Below are 18,780 nucleotides of genomic sequence, written 5' to 3'. Positions count from 1 at the left end.
AACTGTCATAAATATTCATGAAGACTTACTCATGTTCATGATAGGTGTTATGTCATGTTTATGACAGTCTTATTCACACCCCGTCAAATAAAGTGTTACCATAATTTTCATTTCACTTTACGGTGATGCACTACTTTGTTAGAATATCATATAAAATCCCCCAACCACACTGATCTGTCAGGTTATATGACAAAATGTCTAAAGAGGTATGAATATATGAATAAATCTTTAACAACCAGTGAATACGTAATGCATCTTTAACACAAAGTGTGACTTTGTTGTGTTGTTCAGGTTAGCAGTCCAAGCCTTCGTTATTTTCCCCGTGCTTTACTTCATTCTCACCAGACGGAACCCTTTTCTTATCTTCAAGCACATCTCTAGGGCTTTGACGACAGCATTTATCATTGCATCCAGGTTAAATGTTCTCTTTGTTGAAAAAGCATGACACTTTTCCAGTTTCCTCGTATGAACGGTGCACCAATAAAGGATGTGCTTTCTACCAAAGTGCTGCCACTCTGCCTGTCACCTTGCAATGCTGTGAAGAGAACGTGAAGATCGATAAGAAACTCTGCCGCCTTATGTTGCCCATCGTCACCAGCATCAATAGGACTGGAATGGCATTCTATGAAGTGGTCGCTACTGTCTTTATTGCCCAGCTTCATGACATCACGCTGGAAGTTGGCCAGATCATCGCCATTGGGTAAGCTGCTTCATACAAGTGCATGGAATTGAGAAAAGATGCATGCTGGGATTGTTACAAGCAGTGATTTATCAAATGGGTAGCACTTCCCCTTAACAAGGTCCCAGAGCAATACATGTCATGTGACATCACACCTCTGTTAACTTTGTATCTGACAGCCATCTTGGCAGGCAGCTGCTATAAGAAAACTCCTCGTTCACAGAGTTTTGATGACTTTTGATCACTGAAGAAATATTTCCTGATTTCACAACGTTTTCATTCACTGCAGAAATATGGTACATATAGAGGGATGTGCTGCCAGTAGCTAATCTACCACAGTGATCACTTAATATGTGCAAAATAAGCTTCACATCCAAAAACATAGAACTGTAAAGCAATTTTGATATTCAATCCTGACACTTCTGATTGACCTCATTTGCTGATTTCAAAACTATATCACTGTGGAGATTATGTTAGATATGATATATATATATATATATATATATATATATATATATATATATATATATATATATATATATATATATATATATATATATATGCTTCTTATGTTCTTATGTTTTATGTTCAGCTTGTTTAATATTACTTAACCTCAATGAGACCATCAGTAGAGATGACAATGAACAAGTGTAGCATAACCTCTGATTTATACTCATCAGTATCTGATGCTGCAGCAGCTTATTGATCTGCTATGTATCGCTGTATCTGGTTCAGAAAATCAAATTAACAAAGAACCAACCTGTAAAACCAGAGTCCAGGTTAGCAGCTGATACAGTAGAATCATACATTAAACTGAATTGAGCAGAGTGGTGGCTCCATTGAGGGTTAGAGCCAGAGGAAGAAGCAGTGGGCAAAGGTTCAGGCAGCACGTCAAAGACTAGGCACTCTATTGATTCTAAAACATTAATCTGGAGGTGTTTCAGGATATTTATAGATATTTTCACTGTAAATTTTGAACTGAACTAACTGAGAAATAGGACAGGATTGATACAATTGCAGATTGTAGCATTTCTGTTGCTGGGACAGAGATGCTAATTGAGAATGTGCTTGGTTTGCAGCTTGTCTTGTGCCATTGTCACCTTTGGAACTGCAGGGATCCCAGCAACAGGAGCTGTGACCACGATCCTGATTCTGACAGCTGTGGGACTGCCTGCAGAGGATGCTGCCATTCTGGTTGGGGTGGAGTGGATTCTGTAGGTTCAACTTGATTCTCAAAGCCTGCTACTTGTGTTTAAAGAGTACTTTCACCATCAAACTGTGGAGTCACTTTGGATGGAGTTATGCTGCTCTGCTATCAGACAGCTTGAAATTATTCTTAACAAGGGCATGATTTTTAACTTGCATAATAAACTAATGTCTAGGATCACCTACCAGTGGAGAAAGCCTGAGGAGAGCTTGTGTAGTAATGATTGATAAAACTACACTTGGAGAATGATGTCAACATCAGTCTGAGCTGTAGAAGACCTGGTGCACCTGGTTGTTGTAGACTGAGGCAGAGGAAACCTTCAAGAAAAACAGTTGAGTCTGACAGCATGTTCGTTCTCTTCTGTGCCCTTCAGAGACCATTTCATCACCGTGGTGAATGTGCTGGTAAATGTCTTTGGTGTTGCTATCACCAACCATTTGTGGCATGACGACCTAATAACCCTGGACAAAATACCAAGGTAAATGAAATCATTAAAATGATGTGTTCATTTGCAAAGACACAATGTTGCCAAATGTATTCGCTCCCTGATCCAAATAATTGAATTCAGGTGTTCCAGTGGCTTCCACAGCTTCCAGGTGTATGAAATCCATCACTAAGACTGAACAAATAGGTCACTCTCAAAAGCAACAATGAATTTGAGACTAACACCGTGATGGGATGCCACCTGTGCACGACTTGAAGTCATTACATCTCCTCTACTGGATTCTAGACCAGTGTGGACATTTTGTCTGGAGTTCAAAATCCTGCCTCAAATGTAACAAAAAAACAAAAAAATGTTTAAAACTTTCGTCCCCAGACAAAGTTGCTGTCCCACTAGTTTCTCCCGACCCTTTACTGTTGCTGTATGAAGAGCATCTTCATATATGCTAGCTGCTGGGATGCAAAGAAAACTGTTCTCCCAGGGGTTATAACCACTCACATTGAATAATGGCCACTCCCTCCCCAAGCCCAATGAAGTCTACCAAACAAAAAATATATCAAAACTTTTGAAAGCACATAATCTTTCAGCTTGCACCTTCAGGTAGAAGATGGAAACAATAAGAAGTTGAATCTTGAAAATAGTTTTTAACGCCACCGGTTATTTTTGAACTGTTTCAAACAATTATCTGATTGTAGCAGGAGTTAATCTACTCGTAAAACGCTCAGATTGTGTAAATTTAATTTAATTTTTTACTGCATTGTTAAATAAATATCCTCACAGTCCTTCCCGTCCCTGTGAATCTCACCTTCACACAAGTCACTTCTTTCAAGCCTGTAGTTCTCCAAAGCCAGATCTCTGGTGCATAAAATGGATCATTTGAAAATGAAACTCATTGCTGTGTTTGGGAGTGTTTCATTCTGATCATTTCTGAAACCTAGTTTCACCCGGGATGATACGTTGTTGGTATGCAACGGGGAGGTCGCACTTTGCTCTGCTGTGACGAGACTCTTGGTAACAGTGGGGGGTCCTGAGTGCACCAATGGTAGAGGAACTGAACTGCTTCTTTGCTCCCTGTGAAACCTGTCAGCAGTTCTCTTCTGCTCCAGCCCTGCACAGCCCCAGCTGGTTTCTGTACCACTTCACTCTCTGAACATGAGCATGATGTCAGACTGGTGGTCCTGGCAGCGGACCACATCTTTTTTTTACCATTTCAAGATCCCAACCCTGTGGGAACAGTTGGAAAATGGCTTCTTCCTGTTAGCACATGATTGAGCACCAGTACACAAACCAGTGTCCAGAACATGTATTATTGCATTTTGCACAGAAGAACTTAACTGGTTTGCTCATATCATATCTAACCTCGTGGGTTGAGAATAGACACCCCTCTAGTTCTCATGTGTATGTGAAGGCAGATGACAGAATACTGTTGTCAACATTGTGTAAAATCCCTTTCTGAGCTATATCAGCCGTCTCTGTATTATTCACTCATAAACCCACATAACAATGGTCTAAATGTATCAGAATGTCTTCAGTTTGGAGTTTTTTCCTTTGAAAGGTTTAATAAAATATTAGGACAAATTCTGGTGAAAAGAAATCTTGAATGTAGATTGTTACAAGTCATTTACACTAAGTGGTAAAACAAGGGGTATTTTAGTCACATTTTGTCTTGAACTTTATTGACCATGTTTTCCATTTTACCTGTTAGCGATGATAGGATTCGTTCCATCAAGGACATCGAGCTGGCCTTATCCTTTTTGGACTCTGATGAAGAGTTCATTCCCTCCGTTTCCTCCTCCTCCTCCGCCTCAGAATCCAATTCACCCCGAAGAGGGGATCTTCTCAGCATAGTAACACCAACAAGCTGAAACCTCTGGACAGGGATGTCACCATCCTGGGGTGTCGGAGCTGATCTTTTCCTTGTTTGCCGATGTTTATTATCGGTAGAATGGGGCCATATCAGTTTATTTATCTGTATTTAATTTATTTGTTTTAGTTTTTGCAACTTTTAAATTATCTATTTGTGTCATATTTTATTGGTGTGTAAGTTGTTAACTATTATAACGATTATAATAAAAGTATTGTTATGTGAATACAAGTCATCTGATCGGTTATAAATTTTATTTGTTATTTTTCCTTTTGCATGTTATGTATTATTGTTTTTTTATAAATTTGATCTTTCTCCTTCGACAATAGAAATATTTGTCCAGTGTTTCCTCACTAATCAACATGAACTGCCACAGTTTCTCGTCTTCTATAATTGATTTTCTCCCACTTCCAGACCAACCTTGAATTTTTGTTTTTTTGTTTTTTTGTCTGTTTACTTGATTTGATCACATGGATCATTTCACTGTGTGTCTCCAAGTGATTAAATGTAATTACAACTGTAATTTTGTATTGCACTTGAGTGTATGACACGTACTCTGTATACAAAGTTTGACTGATTGATTGGTACAACAATACTTTGTAAATCAATAAAGTTCTGTATGTTGCATAACCAGGTTAACTGCTTCAGACTGAAAAAAAATAACTGTAAAAAAGTTATTTCTATGAATGACCTTATGAACATTGCATGAAATCATTTCGTGATAAAAGCATTTCATATCAGTCGATGTCCATAATTATTATCTTTTGTTTTATTTATCTGAAATACTGCCAAACTGGTGGCGTGACTTATGCAGAGTTTTCACTTCACACTGTTTATTTTTAAGCAGTTAAAAGGCAAAGTGGTGAATCCTTAAACTACTGCTGGGCAAATTACTAAACAGGTTGTTGCTAGGTAACCAAAGAGGGAGTAAGTTAGTTGATGTAACAACATTTCTTAGCTGGCCGTGAGAAGTTAAGTAGGGAGTCTTTCTTGTGTCTACATCCCACAGAAATAAAAAGCTCATAAACTAAAGAGTTTTTTGAGTTGGTAATATTATTAGAAATGCTTTTGCTTTTTAATTTAAAAAATAAATAACATTGTTTTCATTATTTGAACCAAAATCCATGTGTCTAGGGAAACCAGGCATCATTTTCTGGGCATTTTTCAAAAAATGTAATCCAATATCTGGATGCCAAGTTCCTCTTCAACCAGAAACTTTTTAAATCACTAAAATGCTGTTTTTAAATAAAAATATTTCTGTGAACTAAGAAATTAACAAATCAACTCAACTGAAACATGATTGTTAGCACATCAAATTACTGTAAAACATATTATATTATTTTTAAAATATTTCACGTTCACATTATTACAAGATCTATAATACAGAAAGCTACAAATATCTTCCCAGATCGCTACAAGAGGTCTGTCCTGCCAACAGCCATCACCATCTACAATAACTCTTTGAAGAACTTGAATTAATATGAGTAACAACAACATATTAATAAAGAATTTTTGAATTTGAAGTAGTTATTTATTTTACCAAGGTATCCATAGAGACTGAAAATGCTTTGCAGGGCATTTTTTGAAAAGTGGGTCAAATGTCTTGAACAGCTGGGAGTAACTGGTCCATCTGACTGGACCACAGAAACACAAAAACAATGAGAGAAAACCTACTTCAGGTATTTTGCTTACTTGGAGTTGCCGTGGGTAAGTATTTACTTCTTTTCTACTGGTGATTTTTTATTTTTTTATTTTATTGATTTATGTTTGTAGTGTAATTCTGCTTGATGAGATAGTGGTTAGCGGTTAAACAGATGTGCTTAACCGGAGTTTTTTCTAAAGCGTACATTAAATGTGAGTTTTAATACACAGATGAAATGTTTAATTTTTTAAAAGTATTTTCCCTTAATGCTACTGAAATGCAGCTTAATACACTACACCAAACAACTACATGTCAAATTTTTCTGATGACACAGCTATTCTCTGTCTCATTTCAGACACATCACATTTAACCACTGACAGCAGATTAAAAACTGTCTTCAGTGTTGTGAGGAACATTTTCTGATCCTTAACATCCAAATATCACCGGAGCCTTGTGGAGATTTGGATTTTGTGTTACTTATATGTTACTTTTAGCTCTCTTGTGTGTTGTGTTTTCCCATTTACTGCTTAATTGATTCCACCTGTCTTCTTGATGGTAACAGCTGTGCCTCGTTTTCTGATTATGCTGCGTAGGTATTTAGTCTTTCGTTTCTTTATCCTGAGTTGCGGGTTTCTTGTCGATGCTTACGGTTATTTGGGTTACCATAGCGACCTGTCCTAGTAACAGGTGTCTGTTCGAAATCCCACTTGTTTCCTCACCTCTACCAACTGTCTGAGTGGTGGCATTCTTCTCAACTAGAGAAATCATGACAAACTGTCATGATCCGTGTTTCTGCGTATTTATTTTAAGGGTTTTCTGTGTTCAGTTTCTGTCCTGAGTCTCTGTTGTTTCTGCGTCTTCCCCGTTGATTGCTGCTCAGGTGTGTCTACTTACCTGATTACCCCCGTGTGTATTTAAGCCCACCTGTTGTCTCTGTCTCTTGTCGGGTCCTCGTCTACTTTCGTCTTTGTCAGCGTCAGTCTGTCCGTCGTCACAGGAGAACTGGTTAAGTCCTGTGTCGGCATCAGCTCTCGTTTTTCAGTCCACTATCAGTTGCTACCTGTAAATAGCTGTGTGCTATTCTCTCTGCCGTGCCACCTACATTGGACTGTTTTGAGCTTCTCCTTATTAAATCTTCATCATCATCATCATCTGGGTCTCAGCGTTCATCCTCACCACCACAACCATACAAATCATGACACAAACCTATTTTTGACCTATTCTTTGAAATACAAAATGACAACAAACTCTCATGGACTGCTCAGGTTAACTAGGTCAGTAACAGGGTCCAGTAGCAATTACACTTTCTGTGCAGGTTGAGAGCTTCTTGTGTCAGTCGTTAGTTCAGATTCTTCAAAGACTTATTGTAGATCATAACAGCTGACGACACTCTGCCTTCCCAAGATAGTCTCATGAAGAGGACGGTCATTGTTGTCCACAATTTTCTTGATCCTCTGAAGAATCCTTCCTTGCATCATCATCTCCAGAGGTTCCACAGTCGTCCCCAGAACAGACCCAGAACAGAACCAGCCTTTTTTATCAAGCTGTTGAGCCTCTTCAGGTCTCTGGCTCTGATGATGCTGCCCCAACAGATGATGGCAGAAGAGATGACGCTCTCAACAACAGACTTATAGAAGATCTGCAGTATCTTGCTGCAAACCTTGAAGGATCTTAGCTTCCTCAAGAATTCCAGGTGGGATGTCTTCTGCAACAGTGGAATCTTCTCTTGGGTCAAGCTAAGGTTGAAGAGGTGCTGCAGAATCACACAAAGCTGCTCTGCACAGGCCTTCAGGACTCTGGGGCTGACACCATCTGGATCTGCAGCCTTGTTCTGGTTCAGTCTCTCCAGTTGACTCTCGACCTGACTTCTAGAAACAGAAGAGTGGGAGGGGGAGGCAAAAGACGCAGCACTATCTCCTGTTGTTGCTATGGTGACTTCTTGAGCCAATAGTTGATTACCAAACTTTAAGAAGCCTGACCTGCCAATTCCAATTTTGAGCAACACCAATTTTTTGTTTTTCTCTGAAACGTTGCTAAATATTGCAACAGTGAGATACTTATTATTAATAGCAGATGTGCAAACATGACCTTGTGCATAAGTCTGTCAGTCAGATCTCTATTACAGCTGAGCAAACAAGGACAGAGGTCAGTTTTTATATCTTTGTCATGGTGGATTAGCTCAGAGGATAAAATCAGCTTTACTGTCATACAGGCCCATCATTAATCTCCCAATATTGAGGAAATCAGGACCGATTTATTGGTGCATCAACACCAGCAATCCTTTCATCATTTGATCTATTGGACATTTTTCATCGTGACTGTGAGACAGAAACTTGGCAGCAGCCGAGTGAATTCTTTCGCCTCAGTGACTTCACCACGACAAGGTTTGTTTACGTCACCAAGTGCTGAGACTCGAGCTGTGGAGGGGTCTGGCAATGACCCAATGCGAGAACCGAAAGATCTCACTGTTACATATGCCTGCCTTCCTCTCCTTTGGGCTGTCTACCTCTTTTAAGAAAGACTTTGCTGCTCTGATTGTCCGTCTCTAAGCCCTCTCACCGAATGTCATACGGATTTTATCGTTCACGTTGATGATGCTGATCTCTCCTCCTCCAGTGTGTGTCCTTGGATCCACATCCAAGGACACACACTGGACCTTTTAAGCTGCTCTGTCTGGATTTACTCCTCTGAACTTCTCCTGATGAGCTTCCTTTTACTGATTATTTGCTGCTCTCTTTTAATGTTAAACTCCATTGCTCTTCCTCCAAACTTTTATGGTCCCTCTCTTTCTGTTATATTAAAAATTTTGTTTTATCACACATTGCTGACCATTTCACCATTGTTCATACTTCTGACCCAGATGGCCTTCTTTGCATCCGTAATAATGGCCTCACCAATATCCTTGATTTCCTCAATCCCTTGAAAACCCAGCCAGTGCACCTTGGTAAACTCCTGAACTGTGTTCCAGGTTCCTTCTATACCAGTGGTTCTTAACCTTTTTTGAGGTACCGAACCCCCCAGTTTCATATGCGCCTTCACCAAACCCTTCTTATCCCCCCACACCACCCCCCGCCGACACACAAAATACTTTGCGGCGTTCTGATTTAGTAATGTAATTATATTAGCTGCGTTACCACCCCTACGCCACTAGAGGCAGTAGCAACCCCAAAAAGATGCGACTAAGGAGCAGATTTAGACTATAGAATTTGATAAAAACGGTGAGTCTTGCTGAAGTAATTAAAGACACAAGTTCAAATCCATGCTGAGAGTGGAACTCCTTCAATCAGTGCTCCTCCGCAGCTCTGATTGGCTAAGCAATGTAATGTGATCCTCTGCCTCAAGTGATGGCAAAGCGGGGCGTCATCACGACTTTACACAAGTGTGTCTATCTCTGTGGCAGAGGCTCTGCCGAACCCCTGAGACCGACTCATCGAACCCCTGGGGTTCAATCGAACCCAGGTTAAGAACCACTGTTCTATGCACAATAACCTTGGCCCCAACTCTTCATGCATGACTGTTGAACTTATGTCCCCTCTGCTGCTGACATTGCTGACGCTATTTGCCAGTGTAAACCGTCTTCCAGGCAGCCCACTCTTTTTCCTACAGTTCTCGTCAAACCCTGTCTCACTTCTCTGCTCCCTGTCATTACTAACATCATCCACTCCTTTCTGTCCTCTGGTATCATCCCCGTGGCATTTAAATCCACAGTCACTACTCCTATCAACAACAATCTGGTCTCCATCCTTCGAACTTCAACAATCTCCATCCTATTTAACCTACCATTCATTTCTAAAGTTGTGGAAAAAGTATTCGCCAAACAATTGCATTTTCTGTCACTTTGAGTAGTAGTTGTACCCAATTACAGATATACAGAGACAGCCAATCAGTTTAATAAATCAAGGTTTAATAAAATAATGATAAATTAAACAAACTTACAAAAATCACAGGGAGCTAGGGCAGAACACAAACCAAACATCCAATGGAAGGAAACCAGCAAGGACACACAAAGAGAACACACATGGAACAAGAAATTAATGGAGAAGTGACAGGAGGAACCAGCAGGGTCCATCCATCCATCCATTTTCTTCCGCTTATCCGGAGTCGGGTCACAGGGATAGCAGCTTAAGAAGGGAGGCCGAGACTTTCCTCTCCCCTGCTACTTGTTCCAGCCACTGGATCCCAAGGCGTTCCCAGGCCAGCCAAGAAAGGTAGTCCCTCCAGCGTGTCCTGGGTCTTCCTCGGGGCCTCCTCCCGGTGGGACGTGCCCGGAACACCTCACCAGGGAGGCGTCCCTGATTTTATTATAATATGATTTTATTATAATAATAATAAAATCATTTATAAAGATATTTTCACCCTGTGGTTTGTACAAACCGGATTCCAAAAAAGTTGGGACACTAAACAAATTGTGAATAAAAACTGAATGCAAAGATGTGGAGATGGCAAATGTCAATATTTTATTCGTAATAGAACATAGATCACAGATCACTGCACCTCAAACAGGAATGCCACTGTCAAGGAAATAACAGCAAGGGCTCAGGAATACTTCCAGAAAGCATCGTCAGTGAACACAATCCACTGTGCCATCCGCCGCTGCCAGCTGAAACTCTACAGTGCAAAGAGGAAGCTATTTCTAAGCAAGCTTCACAAGCTCAGTCGTTTGCACTGGGCCAGGAGTCATTTAAAATGGAGTGAGGCAAAATGGAAGACTGTTCTGTGATCAGATGAGTCACGATTTGAAGTTCTTTATGGAACTCTGGGACGCCATGTCATCCGGACCAGAGAGGACAAGGATAACCCAAGTTGTTATCAACGCTCCGTTCAGAAGCCTGCATCACTGATTGTATGGGGTTGCATGAGTGCTTGTGGGCTGGACAGCTTGCATGTCTGGAAAGGCACCATTAACGCAGAGAACTATGTTCAGGTTCTAGAACAACATATGCTCCCATCTAGATGTTATCTCTTTCAGGGAAGACCCTGCATTTTTTAACAAGATAATGCCAGACCACATTCTGCAGCAATCACAACATCATGGCTACGTAGGAGAAGGATCCGGGTACTGAAATGGCCAGCCTGCAGTCCAGATCTTTCACCTATAGAGAACATTTGGCGGCACATCATAAAGAGGAAGGTGTGACAAAAAAGGCCCAAGACGATTGAAGAGTTAGAGGCCTGTATTAGACATGAATGGGAGATCATTCCTATTTCTAAAGTCAAAAAATTTGAAGGCACGGTTTATAGTATAGTGCGCTCATAGTCCGGAAAATATGGTAATTGGTCTTAAAAGATTTTTTGAAAACGAATTAATTATCTGCAAATGATGCCATCTTTGAGTGTCTTTGCTGTAGTAGTGACTAGCCGCATAATCATGTAATTTTATTATCACTAGATGGCAGTAGGTACAGAGCATTTTACATTAAAACAAAAGAATTAGTGATGCAGAATATTCATGCATCACACATGACAGTGTTGTGGCACTGTTCAGGTGTATTTTTGAAGTGGACATGTTAAGTGCAATTTGAAATAAGAAATGTAAAATATGATAAAAAATAAATTTTTGTGTTTGATTCCTATTCAAGACACTTTGATAAGAATGACTATATATGTAATATAGGTGGCTACAGAGTATCTTTGTTTACATTTTTGGTTGGTGGTGTGTCTTGGGATTTTTTCAATTAAAACAGTGTACCTTGGCTCACAAAAGGTTGAAAAACACTGCTATAAAGTACCTATTTTCCATTTAATTTAACCAATCTGATGGGGGGTTTTTTCCATCAAAATCGATGAATTTTCGCATTTTCCCATTCAAATGCTTCGAAGCGAAGCCGGTGAGGCAGCAGCGAGCTGAGCCTCACCTGTGATTGCGCAACCTCTCACTAACTGGACCGGTTGCCATTCTATGAGAACATGTTCTTCCTGTCTGTACGTCGCCAATAAAATGGTTAAAACATTTAATGTATGAACTGATTTTCCATAATTTAGCTTAGCTGTGTTTTTATTGTCACCAACTGTGTGTGTAACGTGTTTCGTGTGCTGAGGAGCGATCAGAAACGGCAGAGAACAGATTCGAGGTGAGGCAGGCAGTTCTCTTGCCTCATGGAAGGGGGCGCTCATGAACTCAGACATTGTGACTCCACAACTGCAGAGTAAGAGACAGTAACAACGAGCTAGCCATACAGTAGCTGCGCTGATACAGAGAGCGAGAAAGACATGGTTTTGGGTTGTACTTTACAGTTTCTCCCTTTGCTATTAAGCACAGCACATAATTAATAATATCTACATGTCTAAGTTTGATTGAGATAAAGGAATTATTCTGCGGCGGCGGCGCAGCTAAGCATTATTAAGGAATAGTCTTTTTGCCCTCCAGCATTGTACTCATGCCCTAAATTTCCTTATGTCAACAATAACATGCAGGGGTCTAGATTTGTAAATCTGATTATAATTAAATCGGTGCCTCACCACCCATGAACCTCACCGCACATTACTGGCGCCCAGATAAGAGGCAACAAGTATGCCCACTCCTGCCCGGCATCTCTCACTTTGGGCAACTCCAGAGTGGAATGTTCAGCCCCTTTCAAGGAGACTGGCTCCAGAACCAGAGCCATGTTTCAAGGTGAGACCGATTATTTCTAGCCGGAACCTCTCCGCCTCACACACTAGCTCTGGCTCCTTCCCCACCAGAGAGGTGACATTCCACGACCCAAGAGCCAGTTTCTGCAACCGAGGATTGGACCGCCAGAGCCCCCTCCCTCGGCCACCGCCCATCCCACACTGCACCCGACCCCTTTGGCCCCTTTCACAGGCGATGGGCCCATGGGAGGGGGGACCCATGTCTCCCCTTTGGGCTGAGCCTGACTGGGCTCCATGGGTAGAAGCCCGGCCACCAGTCGCTCGCCATCGTGCCCCATCTCCAGGCCTGGCACCAGAGTGGCTCCCCAGTGACCCGCGTCCAGTCGAGGGAACACCAAATCCAAAGTTCTCGTCCACAAAAGGGTCTTCAGGCTGCGCTTTGTCTGGTCCCTCACCTAGGACCTGTCTGCCTTGGGTGACACAACCAGGGGCAGAAAGCCCAAGACAGCAAAGCTCCTAGGATCACTGGACACTCAAACCCCTCCACCACGAGAGGGAACCACGGAGGTGTGAAGTTTTAAAAAATATATACTTAGTGTTATGGGAGTTTGTTTTCTTTCCAGTGATCCTTTCATCTTTTAATCTGTTTTATATCATGATTGTGGAAGTTGTTTATATTGTCCCCAGCATTTTCATTTATGAAATAGCAGTATGAAACAAAAGATTGTAGGGGGAGTTGTTCTGCAGTCATTTCATCATGAACCATTGTATCACCATGGCAACATGTCATTTTGTTACTGTGTGGTTAGTTGATTTAGATGTAAAATGTTAAAATTTGAAATTTACATGTGATCTTGGATGCATTAAAGTGAAGCTCAGTAAATAAGGAGATTACTGAAAATTTCTTTTTATTTCAGTAGCTCAGTTCACAAACTGATGGATGGTTTTTAGATGTTTGTTTTTACAGTGAAAACACTGAAAAAATATGGAAAATATGTCTGCAAAATGTATCATTTGCTATTTTTATTAAGCACTCCCATTTACTTCTTAAGGTTTTTACATGATGAAGTTTTTTTTTTCATATCTATTTTGTATAAATGTTTTTTGTTGTTTTTTTTGCCCTACAGGGTTTGGCATTGGGTTTCTGCTGAGGGCTACACCTCTTCTAACTGAAGAATTGAAAGAGTGGATCAAAATACCAGGGGAAATACTTATCAGCATGCTTAAGATGTTTGCTGTATCCCTCATCGTGACAAGCGTGGTTGCAGGCAAACTAAATATGAATTCAAATACTTGATATATTAACTTATAATTGTTATAGAGATAGACTGAAAAGATGCTCACTCATCTTTTTTAGGATATTTTGTATAAATGTTGATTAAAACATGCGATTATATGCTCTCTTTTCTCAGGAGTAACTGGATTAAACACCAGAGTGTCCAGGAAAACAGCTATCATCACAGGGACCTTCGTCTGTGGCTCTACCTCAATAGCCGTAATTCTCGGTAAATTTATCATGGGCAGCAGATTTTAAAATGGATTTATGAAGACCGCTATTGTTTGTTCTGTGTTATTGCTTTTGACATCCTGCCTGATACTTTGTGTTGCAGGAATGTTTCTGGCTCTCACAATCAAGCCTGGTGTGGGAGACCATAAAGTAGGCAAGGAAACAGAGGAGGTGTCAACCTTCGTCTTGCACGTGATCTTGCAGGATCTTATAAGGTGAGATCTTATAAGCTCTACTGCCTGCTGCATTTGAGTCCACCGCCACACCACACCATGACACTATATAGGTTTTTGTGAAATGAATCTCTGGGTAAAATAACATCTGCATGTTTTTTTGTCTTTAACATTTACAAGCTTAGTTTTTTCTGACTCTCCTGTTACTTGCATAGGAATATGGTTCCAGAGAGCTTCTTTCAAGCTTTCTACGAGCAGGTATGCTTTTATTCTGGCCCACAGCTTATTATGTAATTTCCTATTTGGGGTTTGGAAATGTAACAGTTTATTTTTTTTTCTCTTAGTACGAGACTGAGATTATTCAGGTTAAAACAAAACCTGGCCTCTCCCTTGATCCAAAACTGGTGAGTATTTTCTTCTGATCTTTGTTTTCATTCTAGAATCGTCATTTTATAGCCACAAACTTCAAATTGAAGAGGAAGAAAAAGAATGGCCTTGAGTTTCTTCTTATTTAAAGCCTGAATGGGGAGGTGGTGTTTGCCATTGTGACTGTAAGGTGTGCCATAGTTAGGACATAGGACAAGCAACCATGCAAACCCTAATAGCTCTATACTATTAGAGCTTAGATCTTGGGTTTTTTGAGTTTTTTTGTTTTGTCATTATTTGTATTCCTTACTTACTTCGTTCTGCCCTGTTTCTATAATTTTCTTAGTGATTCTAGTTTTTTCTGTCTTGTCCTTTCCTTAGTTACTCTAGTTTTCATTATGTTTCTGATGTCTAATTATTTTTGTTAGATTCATTTCCAAGTCCAAAGTCTTCTCTCTCTCGCCCCTTGTGCCTCTTTCTGTCTCTCCTCAGCCCTGCCACCTATTAGCTCATTAGCCCAGATCTTTGTTCAGCATTCAACCTAACAGTAGTGATACACCTCTTTCTCAGCCATTCCTTGCTGGTTCCTTCCTTTACTTTCCATTCGGCTCCATTTTGCTTAACTTATTTTTGTGTGTGTGTGTGTGTGTAAAGGGTTTGACACTTGAATTTGTGCCGTTACATTTCACAATCATGCAGTTTCTTAGAGTGGTCTTTTACTAAATAAATGCATATTAAATGCATTAAAATCAATGGTTGTATGTTGACTTATGAAAAAGTGAAATGCATTGTCCAACAAGGTGATGTACTCCTACAATATTGTTGTCAGAGAGCTGGAGCCGCCATACTTGTGTTTTTTGTGCAGAATGGTACTGAGACGAAACTAGTAGGCAGGTATGTTGATGGACCCAACATGATAGGACTGGTCATCTGGTCATTCGCCATCGGTATCATGTTAAACAGGGTGGGACAGGAGGCAAGAATCACTGTGGAGGCCATTCAATGCCTCAACGATGCCATAAAAATCATGGTCAACTGGATTTTGTGGTAAGATCAGACAGTATCTGAGCAGATGTCATTTCTTTTGCATATTCAGTTCTGCTTCGACTCTTAACAGTTAATTTAAAATATATTTGGAACACCCTTTTTTAATAAACCTTGTTTTTTTTTTACTGTTTTTTTGTTTCAGGTACTTGCCAATCGGAGTTATGTTCCTGATCACAGAACATGTGTTGGAGGTTACGGACTGGGACGCTGTCCTTAAGCTCACAAAGTTTGTAGGAGTGTTTTTTGCAGGGTATGTCCAAATATCTTGTCTTTTTCATCTTTGTTACCAAATTGATATCACTGCTCCTGAGTTAGCAGCACTGAACTCTTCCTGAGTGACATGAGAAGAAAACTGTGCTATGAATATATTTGAAGAACAGTTTACAGATTTTACTGAAATTTTACTCATTGATGTTTAGAGATCAGTTTTCATCAATGCAATTATTGTCAGCCTCTTTACTCTGATTCCTCCAAAAATCTGGTCCAGTTCAAGCATTTCGATTCAGAAGTTCTCTTTAGCCTCACAGGTTTGTTAGAGAACATTAGTGAACAAACAGCATCATGAAGGCCAAGAAACTCAGCAGACACATCAGAGAGGAAGTTCTGGAGAAGTTTAAATCAGGGTTAATTTCTAAAACAATATACCAAGCTTTCAGATAAGAAATAGGAAGAAGGTTAGAGTTTGAGCTTCATACAGATCAATCCTGGGAGAAAAAACAGTATGTTAGAGGCAGCAAAATACTTTAGACTGCAGCGAGGTCCGTCTTCCTTCAGCATAGTGAATCTAAACCTTCAACTAAAGAGAGCATGGAATGGTTTAGATCAGTTGTCTCAAGCTACACTCCTCAAGAGTCGGTGTCCTGAAACTTATAGATGTTTCTCTGCTTTAGCACACCCTGGCTCCACTACAGTCTCATTAGCAGATTTCTGCAGATCTTGACTGAATGCTGGAAATGAAGTTTAACCATTTCATAGAAGTTTGTAGGTTCAGAGAAACATCTAAAGGTTCCAGTACACTGGCGCTCAAGGACTGGAGTTTGAGACCACTGATTAAGGTCAAAGCTTATTTATGTGTTAGAATGGGATAGACAAAGTCCAGATCTATATTCATTTGATAATATGTGGCAAGAATCTGTGTGTTTGCACTCTCCATTAAATCTTAGCTTGTGCTATTTTGTAGAGAAGAATGTAACAAATGTTTGTATGAATGAGCAAAGCTGGTTGAAACACGACCCAACAGCCTGCAGGAGGAGCTGTAGCAAAATGTTTATCTACAAAGTATGGATTCATTGAGACTGAATAGAATAAAAATGTTCACTGTCATTAACATGAGTAAGTCTTCATGAATATTTGACTCTTGTCATAAAGTGTAATTTGGTAAATCATGACACTTTTAATACAAAGTTGACATTATTCAAAATGTCTTCGTTATGACAACTTGATATTATCCAAGAAATCATGATCTGACATTTGTTATAAAAACATTGCTGATTAAACTTTAAAAATTATGTAGCTTTATGTGGTAATATTATATCGCTCTGTCATTTTGTTTAGTCTTAAATTTCTTAATTTAAATTATCCTAAAGTTTTACAGCAAGATGTCTACAAAGCACTTATGAACTTTTCATTTGAAACAATACTTAAGGCTGTTTATAGTAGTGCAATACACCATCTCCAGTGATGCTTAATGATTAATGATGTCTTTATTGTTGGTCCTACTTGTTTTGCCTTATTTCAGGTAGAGGAAATATTAATAAGTGTTTTGTTAGATTTTGACAGTGTAATAACAATGACATTATTATAACTACTATTATGACATATGATGATTCTTGGTTAATGTCAAGTTGTCATAAAGACACTTTTAATAATGTCAACTTTGTATTAAAAGTATCATGATTTACCGAATGACACTTTGAAAGCTGTCATAAATATTCATGAAGACTTACTCATGTTCATGATAGGTGTTATGTCATGTTTATGACAGTCTTATTCACACCCCGTCAAATAAAGTGTTACCATAATTTTTATTCCACTTTACGGTGATGCACTACTTTGTTAGAATATCATATAAAATCCCCCAACCACATTGATCTGTCAGGTTTTATGACAAAATGTCTAAAGAGGTATGAATATATGAATAAATCTTTAACAACCAGTGAATACGTAATGCATCTTTAACACAAAGTGTGACTTTGTTGTGTTGTTCAGGGAAGCAGTCCAAGCCTTCGTTATTTTCCCCGTGCTTTACTTCATTCTCACCAGACGGAACCCTTTTCTTATCTTCAAGCACATCTCTAAGGCTTTGACGACAGCATTTATCATTGCATCCAGGTTAAATGTTCTGTTTGTTGAAAAAGCATGACACTTCTCTAGTTTGTTCATATAAACGGTGCACCAATAAAGGATGTGCTTTCTACCAAAGTGCCGCTGCTCTGCCTGTCACCTTGCAATGCTGTGAAGAGAACGTGAAGGTCGATAAGAAACTCTGCCGCCTTATGTTGCCCATCGTCACCAGCATCAATAGAACTGGAATGGCATTCTATGAAGTGGTCGCTACTGTCTTTGTTGCCCAGCTTCATGACATCACGCTGGAAGTTGGCCAGATCATCGCCATTGGGTAAGCTGCTTCATACAAGTGCATGGAATTGAGAAAAGATGCATGCTGGGATTGTTACAAGCAGTGATTTATCAAATGGGTAGCACTTCCCCTTAACAAGGGCCCAGGGCAATACATGTCATGTGACATCACACCTCTGTTAACTTTGTAACTGACAGCCATCTTGGCAGGCAGCTGCTATAAGAAAACTCCTCGTTCACAGAGTTTTGACGACTTTTGATCACTGAAGAAATATTTCCTGATTTCAAAACGTTTTCATTCACTGCAGACAATATGGTACATATAGAGGGATGTGCTGCCTCTAGAGAGCCACTGTTGGAGGGCAAAAATCCTACTGGCGATGATCCCTACCATTGGTTTACACTGTCAAGTTGTCACTATAGCATGCTAAATCTTAAATGTTCATAACATTGGAGCCTGCTGTTGGCCCTCCTGAGCCCTCCTCCGGGCCCATCATGGTTCCGGTGCCGCCCTCAAAGGCCCCAGTTACTCTGGCGTCGCCTGCTGAGGCCCAAGCTCTTACTGCGCCAGAATCGTCTTCCGGACCCGCGTCCAGGGGTCCATTACCTGCACCAGCGATGCCTGCTGGACCTACCTCCGGGATTCTACCTCCGCCCACTGGACAGTTCACGCCAGGCTCCGCCCTGATCGTACTTTTCCATTATG

Source organism: Poecilia mexicana, unplaced genomic scaffold, assembly GCF_051168715.1.
Source record: "Poecilia mexicana isolate PSO_F unplaced genomic scaffold, ASM5116871v1 scaffold_7, whole genome shotgun sequence".
NCBI classification, from domain to species: Eukaryota; Metazoa; Chordata; class Actinopteri; order Cyprinodontiformes; family Poeciliidae; genus Poecilia; species Poecilia mexicana.
The sequence above is the reverse complement of the archived record's forward strand: the minus strand, read 5'-3'. Positions refer to the sequence as shown.